Source organism: Molossus molossus, unplaced genomic scaffold (genome assembly GCF_014108415.1).
Source record: "Molossus molossus isolate mMolMol1 unplaced genomic scaffold, mMolMol1.p scaffold_m16_p_16, whole genome shotgun sequence".
Lineage (NCBI taxonomy): Eukaryota > Metazoa > Chordata > Mammalia > Chiroptera > Molossidae > Molossus > Molossus molossus.
The window spans coordinates 22,418,199-22,433,535 of record NW_023425351.1 but is presented as its reverse complement, the minus strand read 5'-3'; the positions used below and the strand labels follow the sequence as shown (position 1 = coordinate 22,433,535).

The following is a 15,337-nucleotide window of genomic DNA, read 5'->3' as shown; positions in this document are numbered from 1 at the left end:
CCTACCACAGAAAAACAAGCTACAATGTGTGAGAATCAGCACACAAGAAACAGAGATTTAAACTAAAAGAACTGCACATATTGAAACTGTTTGACATAATAGAAAATGGCTATTTGTGACATTTGCAAAAGTGCAATTACAGTGGTAAGTATATAGTAAAACTATGAGAAATAGGCAGCTATAACTGAAAAAAAATTGTAATTTATAGAAAAAACTAATTTACATTACATATATTGAAATTTAAAGGCTCAATAAATGTAAATACATAAATTAGAGAAAGAATAATAAGCTAAAGAAAACACAGAGGTCAGGGAATGGGGCTGAATGTTCCTACCTGCTAATCATACTTTGGTCTTTTTGGCAACTAGTCCCTATCCTTGAAGCTCTCTCTGGGTCCAGCTACCAGACAGATAGTTCATTAGCACACAAAAACCACTCTCATCACTCTTGAGATTCTAAGTGTTCTAGGAACTATGTGCCCGAAACAGGGACAATGACAAGCAATTTATTAAAAAAAAGTTTTTCCTTTATTGATTTTTAATTTTTTTAAACACCTTTATTGTTGAATGTATTACAGATGTTTCTCATTTTTCCCCCATTGACCCCTTCCTCCCCACTCCCGTCCCCCTCCTGCCTTTCCCCACACTGTTGTCTGTGTCCATTGGTTATGCATATATACATATAAGTTCTTTGCTTTATTTCTTGCCACCCCCCCAAGCCCCCTTCCCTTTGATGTTTGTCAGTCTAGCAATGAATTTGTACTTCTTAATCTCTTCACCTTTTTCACCCATTCCCCTAACCCCCCTCCCATCTGGCAACCAACTAAATGTTCTCTGTATCTGTGATAATGTTTCTGTTCTGCTTGTTCATTTTGTTTGTAGATTCAATTGTTGATAGATATGTATTCATTGCCATTTTGTTTGTTCATATTTTTTATCTTTTTCTTCAAAAAGACCCTTCAACATTTCCTATAATAATGGTTTGGTGGTGATGAACTTCTTTAGATTTCCTTGTCTGGGAAACTCTTTATATGGCCATTGATTCTAAATAATAGCTTTGCAGGATAGAGTAATCTTAGTTGTAGGTTCTTGCTTTTCATCACTTTGAATATTTCTTGCCACTTCCTTCTGGCCTGCAAAGTTTCTTTTGAGAAATCAGCTGACAGTCTTATGGGAACTCCCTTGAGGGTAACTAAATGCTTTTCTCTTGCTGCTTTTAAGATTCTCTCTTTGTCTTGAACCTTTTGCATTTTATGATGATGTGTCTTGGTGTGGGCCTCTTGGGGTTCATCTTCTTTGGGACTCTCTGTGCTTCCTGGACTTGTATGTCTGTTTCCTTCACCAAGTTAGGGAAGTTTCTGCCATTATTGTTTCAAATAGGTTTTTGATTTCTTGTTCTCTCTCTTTTCCTTCTGGCACCTCCAAGATGCGAATGTTGGCATGCTTGAAGTTTTCCCAGAGGCTCCTTATACTATCCTCATTTTTTTGGATTCTTTTTTCTTTTTTTGCTGTTCTGATTGGGTGTTTTTTTGCTTCCTTATATTTCAAATAAATAGTTTGCTTCTTGGCTTTACCTACTCTACTATTGAATCTGTGTAAATTATTCTTTATTTCAGCTAGTGCCTCCTTCATTTCTAACTGTGCATCCTTTATTTCTGACTGTTCCTTTTTTATGCTCTTGAGGTCCCCACTAAGTTCGCTGAGGTTCTCATTAAGATCATCGAGCATCCTTATAAGCAGTGTTTTGAACTCAGCATCTGTTAGGTTGCTTATCTCCATTTCGCTTAGGTCTTTTCCTGGGGTTTTGTTCTGTTCTTTCATTTGGGACCTGTTTCTTTGTCTCCTCATTTTGGCTGCCTCCTGTGTTTGTTTCTATGTATTACTTAATGAGAGGTATGGGGCTAGCTGAGACCAGATGCTGCTTATTTGAAAGAATTTAGGAAAACCTGAAGCAGGATCCAAGACAGGCCAATCCTTTATTGATTTTTAGAGAGAGAGAGAGAAACATCGAAGAGAGAGAACATTGATTGGCCACCTCCAGCATGCCCCCCCCAACACTGGGGATTTGGCCCACAACCTGGGCATATGCCCTGACTGGGAATCGAACTGGCGACCTTTTGGTGCATGGGTTGATGCTCAGCCAATGAGCTGCACCAGCTGGGCAGAAATTTATTTTTTATTATATCACATTTCTTTTTAGTCTAATGTCTTTTAATGGATAACTTGAGTCCATTTATACTTCTTGTTGTTATGTGATCATCCATGGCATTGCTTCACATCTTGTAACTAAAACCTTCACTCATATGTATACTAAACAAACAATACTATAGTTGTTTTTGTTGCATTAACTGAATGACTGAATTAGCAAGAATCAAATTTAATTTTGCGTACTTGACATAAATCAGGACAGAGTCTATTTTTCCAGGAAGTTTTTTTTTAAAGAAGAGAAGCCTGAAACACCCAATCAGGAAGAATATATGTACCCCCATGTTCATAGCAGCACTATTTACAATAGCTAAGACCTGGAAACAGCCCAAGTGTCCACCAGTAGACGAATGGATCAAAAAGCAGTGGTACATATACACAATGGAGTACTATGCAGCGGTAAGAAAGAAAGATCTCTTATCCTTTGAGACGACATGGAGGGACCTGGAAAGTATTATCCTAAGTGAAAGAAGCCAAGCAGAAAAAGACAAATACCACATGATCTCACTTATATACGGAATATAATGAACATAACAGTCTGAGGAATATTGTACACCCAGAAACATGGAAGTAGGGCACAGACTGACATCCCTCAGAAGAGGAGGTGGGGGGGAGTGAGAAGAGATAAACCACAGAACTTATATGCATGTATGTATAACCAATGGACATGGACAACAAAGCTGGGGACGGGGCGGGGGCGATGAGGAGGGGGGGTGCCAATGGGGTAAAAAAGGAGAAATATCTGTAACAAAAAAAAAAAAAAAAAAAGAAGAGTTTATTTATGTATTTTTAGAGAGAGAGGAAGGGGGTCAGGGAGAGAGAGACAGAAAGAGAAACATCAATCTGCTGCCTCCTGCATACCCCCTACTGGGGATCAAGCCAGCAACCTGGGCATGTGTGCCCTGACCAGGAATCCAAGCAGCAACCTTTTGGTGTACAGGACAACAGGACTCTACCCAACCAACTGAGCCATACCAGCCAGGGCCAGAAAGTTGTTTTCAATGTAATTAACTGGCAGATTTTATCCCAGAAAAACAGAATCTACAATATTCCTAATATTTCTTATTTCTCTAAACTCAAAAGCAGTAATTCTACAGATATAAACTGAAATCAAAGAGTCACGGCATCTCATAAGGAACCTGTGGTAGGCAGAATAATGAACCTTCAATATGTCTGTGCCCTGATTCCCAAACCTGTGAATGTTACTTTATGTAGCAAAACGGGTTTTGCAAAAGGGGCCCTGCCGATGTGATTGAGGGTATGGATTTTGAGAGAAGATTATTCAGGATTATCAAGGTGAGCTTAATCTAATCACATAAACACCTAAAATTAGACTACCTTTCCCAACTCTGGGCAGAGAGATGTGAAGACAGATAAAGAGGCAGGAGAGAGAAGGTAGGAAAGAAAGACTCACTTGCCATTGCTGGCTTTGAAGACTAAAGGGCCTACAAACCCATGACCACAGGTGAGCTCTAGAAGCTGAGAACAACCACAAGTGGACAGCTAGCAAAGAAATGGGGATCTCCGTTTTGCAACTGCAAGGAAATAAATTTTCTGAGCAAGTTGAATGAGCAGGAAACAAGAGCCTCCATTAAGGAACACAGCCTTATGGACACTTTAATTTTGACCAATGAGACCTGGGATAGACTTATGACCTGTAGAAATAGAAGGTAATGCGTTTACACCACTAAGTTTGTGGCAATTTATAATGACAGCAATAGAAAATTAAAATAAGACCTTAGGATAGAGAAGCAACTTGGTCAAAGTCACATAATTTTTAGGAATAACATTGGGACTAGAACAATGGTTCCGTTTTCTACTGATTTACACTTAGCAAAATTGGAATATATCTATATTTTTCTGGCAGTAAATATTGAACTGCTTCCTAATAGAAATTTAGCAAATTAGCAGCTTCTCTAGAAGATACCAATAATAATGGCGGTATTAAAGTAACATCAATTAGCTTTCAAGGAAAATAAGAATTTTTGAATTTTGGCTTGGAAAGATGAAAATAAATTTCCCATTTTTAGAAGTTTTGTTTCACACACATCACTTAAGAAATGTTCATTTTATTGTCAACAGAACAGATGTAGATCAGGAAAATGCAAATCAAAACCACAATAAAATATCATCTCACATCTGTCAGAACGGCTACTATAAAAAAAAAGACAACAAATAAGTGTTGGCAAGGATGTGGAGCAAAGGGGGCCCTGATGTACTACTGTGGGGTGGTAGATTAGAAGCAATATGAAAATTCCTCAAAAATTAAAAATAGAATTACAATATGACCCAGAAATTCCACTTTGAGTATTTATCCAAAGACAATAAAAACAATAATTTGAAGATACATGCACCCCTATGTTAATTGCAGCACTGTTTACATTACCCAAGATATGAAAGCAATCTAGGTCCACTGATAGATGACCAGGTAGAGAAGATGCAGTATATACATACCATGAAATATTACTCGGTCTGTCATAAAAAAGAATGAAATCTTGCCACTTGTGACAATATGGATGGAACTAGAGAGTACTATGCTAAGTGAAATACATCAAAGAAAGACAAATACCATATACATTTATATGTGGAATCTAAAAATAAAAACAAACAAAACAGAAACAAACTCATAGATACAGAGAATAAAATGATGGTTACCAGAGGGGAAGGGGCTGGGAGGAGGGGCTGAAAAGGGGAAGGAGATTAAGAAGTACAAATGTCCAATTATAAGACAAGACTTAGGGATGTAATGTACAGCATAGGGAACATTGTCATTAATATTGCAATTACTATGTACAGTGACAAATGGTTATTGGACTTACTGAGGTGATCACTTTGTAAGGTATATAAAGGTTACATTACTATGTTGCATACCTGAAACTAATAAGATATTGTATGTCAACTATAATTATTCTAAACAAGCTATTCACTGCAATTGTTAGTATTTTGAGAGCAGGTAGGTTCCCTAGAGAGTTCAGGCTGAAACTCTACATAAAGTATTACTTTTTAAATTTAATAAGATATAAGATATATATTTTAAAATACTATAAGAAATCAAGAAAAATACAAAGGTAATTTTTTTTTCAAAACCAAGAGATTGTAGAATTTTTAAATAGCTCATATAGGGCTTATTAAAATTGGAAAGCCAGCAAATTGTAAAAAAAAAAAAAAAAAAAAGTGAACTTAGACTTGGAAGCAAAATGTTTCTCAGGGTGTAGCCTTGGGCAAAAATCCCTCTAAGGATCAATATTTTTGTCTGTAAACTAGTGGAGGACCCAATCTGTTCCTGCCTGAACGCCATGCTCTTTTAAGAACCAAGTGATATAACAGAGAGGAAAGTGATGTGTAAAAGGGATCACAGAAGGTATTCTGGACGAGGAGCCGAGCTATTACTTTTCACTCTGCCATGTGACATTGTAAAATAAGCCACTTCATTCCTCAAAACTTTAGTTCTCCCATCTGCAAAGTAGAAATAACGTAACGTTCTCTTAGAACTTTATAAGATACTATCTTTGAAAGTATTTTCAAATAAGAAAACCATATATAATTGAGACTTTTTTGATACATAAAAGAAGTCATGTCCAAGGAAATCTAAATAATTTCTGAATAAATGATGTGACAATGTCTTGTGGATAGACTTGTTCTCCCAGATATATAAATACTAGTATTCCTAGACTTCTATGTAAAGCCACAAGTCTGGATGAATTTCCAAGGGCACTTAAACTTTAAAAGAAATATACTCTTTGAAATAGAACTATTAAGTATATATGCATGGGACTAACAGAGGGGAGACCTATTGTCAAGCCAAGAAAAGAAAGGCATCACACAGAAGCTTTCTGAAGTCCAGAGATGGACAGTAACAACGCGAGGCCCTTACGAGGACTGCCACATGTTCTTCATGAAGAGCGGACTCTCTCCCATGCGCTTTCAGAGATACCTGAAACATCATAAAATATCCCACTGGCGAGAAATGTTACACATTTCTTTAATGGAATTGGGGATTTATAACACATCATTATATTTAAAAACATAAAAGTAGAAGACTTTTCAATATGTATTTTAAAAGTGTTGCCTTACAAAGATGATTAGAAGACATGTTTAGTACACATACTACTAGACTAATCATACGTGCTCAGATGGGCCAGGAATCTCCTCTTCGACACAAATTTTAAAAGAAAAAAATGGTATGTTCTCTTCAGCTGGGTCAGAATCCAGAAAAATCTTATAATGGCTCATCACTTGTACTTTGCACTATTAAGGCCAAAAATGTTGACCCACTGTTGAGAATTTTCTGAAAACCACCCTGAAGACTAGCATACTGTTTCTGGACAAATTGTGAATATTTATCTGTCTCTTCTTACAGTTGTTTATAAACATTAAGCTTTACACTCAAAATTAAAATTTTAATTTCTTAAAACAAGTAGTAGAACAGCTCTTGGAAAATCTACAGTATGAAATCCTATGTCTTCATACAAGGTAGGAACTTAAATATAATAACTAGATCACCAAATAGAAATGAAATGGCAAACTATTATTTAAAAAATTTAAGAATACTAGGTAAATAACAAATATAATGACTGAATTATAAAGGTGAACAATAAAAATAAATATAATACATTTATACAATGAGTTAAAATGACTCCTTAAAAATCTTGCCATCCATTCCTTCTTTGTAATTGTTGAGAGAGACCTAGATTTAAATCTTCTCTCTGGTATTTATTCATTGTAGGAATTTAATCTACTTGCCCTCTTCAATTTAAAGTGCACTTGATAAGAATACTTTATTTGGCTGTGATGAAGGTGTAAAGTTCCTACCATGATACTTGGTGGATAATAAAGCATCAATAAATGAAAGATACTCTTATTGTTTTATTAGCCCATAACCAAAGGAAATAGAGGAAAAGCATTGTACTTTCACAAATTAAAGATCTTCAGAGCTAGATTCTAGTACCTACTTCAGCGAAGTATTTGAAATAATCAGAGCAACATCTTATAATGGTATAGAACTCTTATCATTTAAAACACTTTATAAATATTTGATACATACTCATAGCAAGAGCTAATTCATATCCTTTCAGAGCAGAGACTATTGAGATTCAAAGAAATTAAGTCACCTTTTAATAATTTTTAGTGTAGTAGATGTATTTTGGTTCCCTAGGATTTTTCTTATCCTGGAAAATGTCCTGTCCTCCACTTAATTGACAGTGAGAACTTCCAAGTCGTACATAAATCCACGCTCCTGGCTGCAGTGGATTGGTCCAAGAGTGGGAACAGGACTCAAGTGGAGCCAGTTAACAGCAGCTCACATTGACAGTGGCCAAAACTGAATGGACAGATTAGACACCTGGCTCAACCTGAGCCAAAGGTTCCCTTCTCAAGATTCTTTGCACTTAATCCAATAAACTATCTGATGACAGAGCTTTTATGTTTAATTTTGGAGCTGTTAACATCTATGACTTCTGTAGAATGGGGAGTGTTGTTCTGAGTCAGAAAAAAAGAATGAAGTAAATAAATAAATAAAAAGGAGTAAAGATGAAATAGAGGAAGAGAGTCTCTGTCCCTTTATTCACGAGATCCAGGTTCTCTACATTCCTGTCTTTGTGTTCCCTGGGGTACACCAATATCTTTTATTTTATTTACTATTATTATTATTTTTTTAAGATTTAGAGGAGGAAAACACATTTAGTTTTATTTCAATTAAGTCACAACACTTTATTTTTCAACTGCTGCAAAGTGCATCTACAATTTGTTATTACAGATCCACTTTTAAAAGATTTCCTGTGACATTACGCAAACCTTTTTTTTTTTTTTCTTCCCCAAACAGAAATATTCCTAAATTCTTCCTCAGGTAAAAATAAATCCATTTCAGTAAATGGTAATGCATGAAATTACAGTAAACCAGACACTTAAAAGGATACCCAAGAAGTCTTCTAACAGTTTATTAGAAAGAATGTAGACATTAAAAAAATTTTCCACTGTCATGAACATAAATTGAGGATTTCAGCCCTGGTACAAGCTGGATCAAAAAATAAAAATAAAATATCCAATAGTGTATTGATATTTTTGTTTACTCATTAGCCATACTGACATTACAAATACAAATTTGGTCTAAATGTACAGACTCTCAAGCAACAATATACAGCCTTTCTTTGTCCTCCATGCTAGGAGATGTAAAAGGTTAAGGGTCAAAAAGTACCAAATGTACAGGCTTCAAAAATCATCTAAGTTAGGGCATTCACTAGTTTAGCCAAGATATATTTGGAACACTGACAAATGATCACTTCTGTACAACACTGTGAAGTAAATTTTTTGAAAAATTAAACATTAGTGGAACAATCCTGAAGAATATAGCAGAGGAACAACAGGTTACTAGTTTAAAGTATCATCCAATTTGTTTCAGCCAGGTTGAGTCCATGTTCTAAAATCTAAAGGTTAAGTTATCTTCCCATAATCTAAGACCTTCTTACCATGTCAGTATCTATGTTATGGAGTAAAGAAATTTAGGTGAAATGTTCTTATTTATCACAACTGCTGTATCAGTTGCCTAGGATCTCAACAGCATCATGGAAGTCTGGGAAATGTTTATACATAAGGTCAGTGCCTTAGCTGACTTAAAATTTCCCCAGACAATGGTACATATAAACCCTTAGTGAAGTCTTTAAGAAAACAAACAGGTTATAGAATGTGTTAAAGGAGGCAAATGCAGCATCTACCTTTAGAGCTATCAACTCAGGAATTCTCTCAATTATAAAATCTTGCAGGGAAGTTATTTTTCTTCCTCAAAATCCAGTGATGATATTCCTTATTCCAGATCTGGCACTTTTTCATCATCACTGTCTTGTGAATCATCATCTGCTCCATCTACTTCTGGTACATCTACATCCTCATCACCACCCATATTTTCATCATCTCAGAGAAACGATCAAAATTAGACATGTCTTTATCTGAATCATCTTCCCCAGTCTTTCCAGTTATTGAAGTCCACACTCAGCCAGTTAAACTTTGCCCTTTCTTTTCTTAATCTTGGCCATGACTGGCCAGATCCTCCTTTTTGTAAACAACATAACATGGATCTGTATGTTCTTTTATGCTTGGAATCATTTGGATCAATACAGTGAAAAAAGATCAATTTCATTTAAATGTTTAAAATGATCACTTCCTCCAAGACAACTGAAAGTAAGTTTGGATTTTTCAAAAGTTACATTAACATCTTTACTGTCTCTGACACAAAATTCAATGAAGACATAGTCCCTTCGATCGTACCACTTGGCAGAAGCAGGCGGCATCGTGAACGGGGCAGGGGGAGGGCGAATGGGTGGGTGGGCCCCTCCGGCGGCAGCTGCGGGGCAGTGGACTAAACTCCGGTGACCACTCCGGCGCTTTCTCCCTGGTGCTGCCTGTTCTCGCTTCCCTCTGCGATAGCAGGCTCAGCCTGGGCCCCCAGAATGCACCACGCGGGGAGAGCAACTCCTCTGGTGGGAAGAAGAGGGAAGTGTAGGAAAAGGGGCGCGGGGACCGAGAATGCTACACCAATATCTTTTAATAAATTCTGTTTGGGCTGGAGCTAGTGTATCAGGTTTTTATAAGTTGGAGCCTAGAGAGACTAAAATGGAGTTTTGTAGACTAAATTTGGTGCCCTTTTCACTAGGCAGACCAATAATAGTCATCAATGTTCTCCAACACCCCCTTTTGCCATTTTTATGTACTTAATCATTGATCCTAAGTAGGAAAGAGCTGTAAAGGGTGGAATTCAGATTTTATGCATGCACTGAAAGTATTACAGCATATAAGAAGGGAATGATATACACAACGGACTACTATGCAGCTGTAAGAAAGAAAGATCTCTTATCCTTTGAGATGACATGGAGAGACCTGGAGAGCATTATGCTAAGTGAAATAAGCCAGTCAGAGAAAGACAAGTACCACATGATCTCACTTATTTGTAGAATATGATGGACAAAAAAAGCTGATGAATAAAATAGACCCAGAGACATAGTATGGTTCAGACGGACAAACTTCAGCGGAGACGCGTGGGGGTGGGGTGGGGAGAGGGATGAGATAAACCAAAAACTTACGTGCATGTATGCATAACCAATGGACAAAGACAACAATGCTTGGGGGTGGGCAGGATAGGGAGGACGGTGTCTGGGGGGGAGGGGGGAGCATCTATAACAAAAAATGATTAATAAAAAACAAACAAAAAATAAAATAAAATTTTTAAAAAGAAGGAAATTATGCAAAACACAGACGGCCAGACCCATTTACTAAAACTGTTTCAATTGATCCAGTACACACTACAGTTCAACTTTTGAATATTGAATTTCTTAAACTTGCCCTGCTCCATGTAACCCCAATCCATTCCACATGGGTTTTTGTTTTGATGCTGCTTAGAATTTCCAAACTCCAGTCTACAACCTTGACAAATCTTCACTTAGCTAAGTGTTGTTATGCAGGTCTCGGCACAGAGATACTTTATTCCAGGAAGCCTTCTCTAATCTCCACGTCTGGGTTCTGTTCATGTCCTCCATGCTCTATAAGCACTTATACTAAGCCTATCATAACTCTCATTTCTTTGTAGTGAAACTGCCTGATAAAAGTCCACCACTATAATGTAATCCCAAGAGGGCAATAACTATCCTGCTCATTCCTGTATCTTCAGTATCTTTTGTTTAATGCACAGAAGACACTCAACAAATATTCATAATAGTTAGAAACTGCTTTGAGGATTTTTATAAACTTCATATCACCTCCAAACAAATCACTGATGAAGCATCTCACTTACTGATGAAAACATTGCCTCATTCACTTGTGTTAGGATGGACATTAGCTTGAAACCACTCGATTCTAGAATGCTTGAAGTCCTCTTCTAAAGTCCCATTTAAGAAAAATACTAAAGGCAAATTTAAATGGGCAATGAAATAGGAACTCTCTTCAAAGCATATTTAGATACTTTTATTTATATTGGTAATAGAGAATGAGAATTAATATCCATATTCTAACTATTTTTCCCTAGAAATCAGCAACAGGTTAAAATTGATAGCTATAACTACCTGTCATCTAACTAGGCAATTGACTTCTAGATCTTGGCAATACCATTGTACACTATGTAGTCTTAAAACCAAAATATTTTGCCTATGTGAGCAGATATAACTATGTAACCAAGTTTTTCAAAATATATTAAAAATGACAGTGATGAAACAAAAAATAACTCAGTTAAAGAAATATGTATGCTACTCAGATTCCACCAGCAATTTAAATGGTATGAAGCAAATGATCCTCTTACTGGGTAACATTAAACTGACATAAACAATAACACCAGAAGAGAAACATACCTAAATATACTCCTGTCACAAGGACTTAGGTTAAAGGGAGGCAGAGAGAAAGCCCAATGTTTTAGTTTCTATCAACAGTTTGATACAGTGTTTTCGTCCTATTGCTGATTTTGGCCTTTATGAACACTACCGTTTTTCTTAGGATTTCTAGAAATAACATGTTTCAAATTACAAGGGCATTGTACATTCAGGCCAGGAGGATAGCAGTGCCTAGTCATGTAATATGCCTAAGATCATGCCTGGAACATAATATGTGGGTGATAAATACTTGAATTAATAGATGAACTAATCAATTAGTTTACTGGTTGGCTGTACACTTTGAACTTATTTTTTTATTTTGCATATAATCTTAAATTTCTAATTGATTAACAACACAACAAAAAACATGAGCAGTATATGAGAGCAAAGCAGTCCTTTTAATAAGCAGATTGTAAGTCTTGAGTTTAACTCACATCTCTCCCAAAATAGGCCTAACATATCTGTCATTAGAATCACTTTGAATTTGTTTGAAGAGTACAAGTCAAATCCATATGTTTTTTTGAATCCAGTATTTGAATATGAATATACTTAAAGCTTTTAACATGAAAAGAAATGAATTTATATATTTCCCTAGAAAAGACCAAGAATGAAATAGAAAAGGGACAAAAATTATATTAAGAACATCTATGAAGCAATAAGGTCAATGTAGGATATTAAATAATAATTATATCTTATTAATATTATGACAATATATTTAACAACCTAAATAAAATGGACAAGTTCCTCAAACAGTACTTAGTATAGCTCCCTCAAGTAGAAATAGAAAGCATAAATAGTCCTTAAATCATTAAAGAAATTATAGTAGTAGTTGAAAAATCTACCCAGGTAATCCAAAGCATGTCAAGACTATATTACAGATGAACTTATGAACTCTACCAGAGGAAGAAGGAAAAGAAGAAACATGCTATAACTTATATTTTTGAGTGTAGTATAAATAACCTAAATACCAATATAATTGTATGAAAAGAAAATTTTAGGCTAAATTCACTCATGACTAAAATTAAAACAAAAAGGGTTGCCTGGCTGGTGTGGATTAGTGGATTGAGAGGTCTCAGTTCCACTCCATCAGGGCACATTCCTGGGTTGTGGGCTCAATACCCAGTGAGGGGCTTGTGGGAGGCAGCCAATCAATGTATCTCTCACATGGATATTTCTATCTGTCTCTAAAAAATCAATAAAAACATTTTTTAAAGGGTTAATATGTGTTGGATTGATTCTATGAATACAAGAAAAATTTAACAATAAAATATGATATTCACCACGTTAACAGATTGAATAATATTTAGGTAATCACATAGGCAGAAAAAGAATTCAGTAAAATTCTATACCAAATTAATGATAAACTTTTATAAAAATCAAGTAGAGACAAGAACTTCATGACCCAATAAAGAGGATATACATATAACCTACAACAAATCTCACACTTAGTAGTGAACTTTTAAGCATTCTCTTGAAATTCAAAAATGGATAATTTCTGCCATCATCACTTTTAACCCACATATATCTGGAGGTCCAAGCCATTACAATAAGACAGAAAAAATAAGGTTCAAAGTAATAAAGATTTTGTTAAAAAGTTAAACAATCATTACTGAGATACTATGACTATTTATATAGATACCACACAAGAAAACATAGGCCATGTGTGAAAATTAATAAGAAAATATATCAAGATTGAAGGATACACAGTGGATACTTTTAAAAATTACTCTTCTATGTACATACTAGCAACAAACAGAACAGCATTTTAAATAATCAAAAGAAAACAATAGAAATAAATTTAAGAAAAGAGTTTCATGGAGAAAAGTGTAAAAAAAAGTACCTGGATCTGTGGAGAAACGTACGAAAATGCAATGTTTCTTCTGCGAGGCTGTGGTTGCCCATTGGAATCACTGGGGAAATTTTAAAAGTCCTGACACCTGGGCCTTACCCACAGAGTAGGATTTATTTGGGCTGGTGCACAGACTGGGCTCTGGGTGTTTGCAAATCTCCCAAGGTGACTCTACTGTGCAGGCAAGTTTGAGAACCAAGACCCCCACTGTAGTATTCCTATCCTACAGGGGGAATATCCATTCCCCCAGGTGCTGGAAGTATTGGTAGTTGATGACTAGCCTCTCTGGGATTCTCCCTGAAGGTCTTTAGTCTTTAGGAGAAGACTCTAGAATTGAATTCCCTCCATAACTGCTCCATGATCATCTCTCAATTCCTTGTTCCAAAGATGACCACTAACTTGGATTAGGTGTTTCCCATTCCCATATATTTCTTTAACCTTTTACTACATGTGTACGATTCCCTATTGATATACAATGTTGAATTATATCATACCATATATTCTTCTTGATTTGCTCAACTGTTTGTAAAAAGTCATTCTCAATAATAAATAATGGTAATTCATTTAGATTTCCACTTTATGCATATGCTATAGTTTATCCATTTTCTGGTTGAGTCCTTGGCTTTGAGTCCTGTTGAGTCTGGGTGGTGTGGAAAGCTATTGAATATGGCACTATAGAAGGGAGAAGAAAGCAAGAATGAAAAAAGGCAGGGGAAAGCTAAGATCCAGCAACAAGACCGTAAATTCCAAGGGCGAGTTGTAGCCTGGCATCTCCTACGCTCTCCTTAAGCAGCCAGCATATGAACTCGGACCTCAAGGCCCAACTACTAGAGCTGAATATAAAAGCAGTCAAGGCCACCAGAGGAAACTAGGATATTTTTGTTTCAAGAAAACTGTTCCCAACCACACATTGGGGCCAAAGCCCTCTTATGAGGTCAGTGGGCTCTGCCCGCTCTGCCGGGTCACAATGGAGATGGGGCTATAAGAAGAGGCCCCAGCGCTCGTGCCTCTCATTCACGGCTGTGAAAGCGAGGAGAGCGGACTAATCTGTTCTAAGTGGTTGGAGAGGAGGGAGCGAAGTTTGCGAGAGTATCTTTCTGTATCATCCGGCCCTGGGAGCCAACCCAGACCGATGATGCTGAATGGACAACAACTAATTCAACCTGCCCCAATGGCAGCGAACTGGCAGCGAGGGGTTCAACCTGAAACAAGGGCAGCGAGCAGGCAGCAGGATCAACCCAGCCTGATGGTGGAGAGCTGGCAGCAAGAGGTCGAACCCGGATTCATGTTGGTGAGAGGGTACCCAGTGAGCCAACCCAAACCAACGGGGGTGAGCGGGCACCGAGGGGCACAACCGGGACCAATGGGGGAGAGCTGGCAGCGAGGTCAACCCAGACCTATGTTAGAGAGCAGGCAGCGAGAGGCCCAACCCAAACCCATGGCGGTGAGTGGGCACCGAAAGAGCCAATCTGAACACACGGGGGAGAGCTGGCACGGAGGGGCCCAACCCCCACCGATGGGGAAGAGATGGAAGGGAGGCGCCCAACCCCCACCCTTGCGGAAAAACTGGCAGTGGGGTACCCAATCCCCACCGATGGCAGAGAGGTGGCAGCAAGGGAGGCAGGACGGCCAGTGGCCAGCCGTGAGTGAGCACAGTGCCGGGGGAAAAAGCCCGAGGATGCCCAGAACCAACAAGGCGGTGGGGTTCTCTGTCAGCGCCCAAGGAGTGGGGATCAGGGCCCCTGTGGAGAGGAGTACTAGTGATGCACCGAACAGAATAGCAGTGCCAACACAGACCGTAATGACACACATGACCATGGTGCCCCTCAAGGGCCCGACCCGCAGCGTGGTGCCGCCGAAGACTAGCGTGGGCAGGCTCTGGCTGTCCAAAGATCGGAGGTGGACTGTGCCAGCTCCTGGGCCCACACACCCGACAC

At 37.7% G+C, this 15,337-nt stretch overlaps 1 pseudogene; it reads right to left on the bottom strand.

Annotated features, from left to right (window-relative positions):
• Positions 1–8,935: 8,935 nt before the first annotated feature.
• On the bottom strand, positions 8,936–9,487 carry LOC118631806 (annotated as a pseudogene).
• Between the last annotated feature and the right edge of the window lie 5,850 nt (positions 9,488–15,337).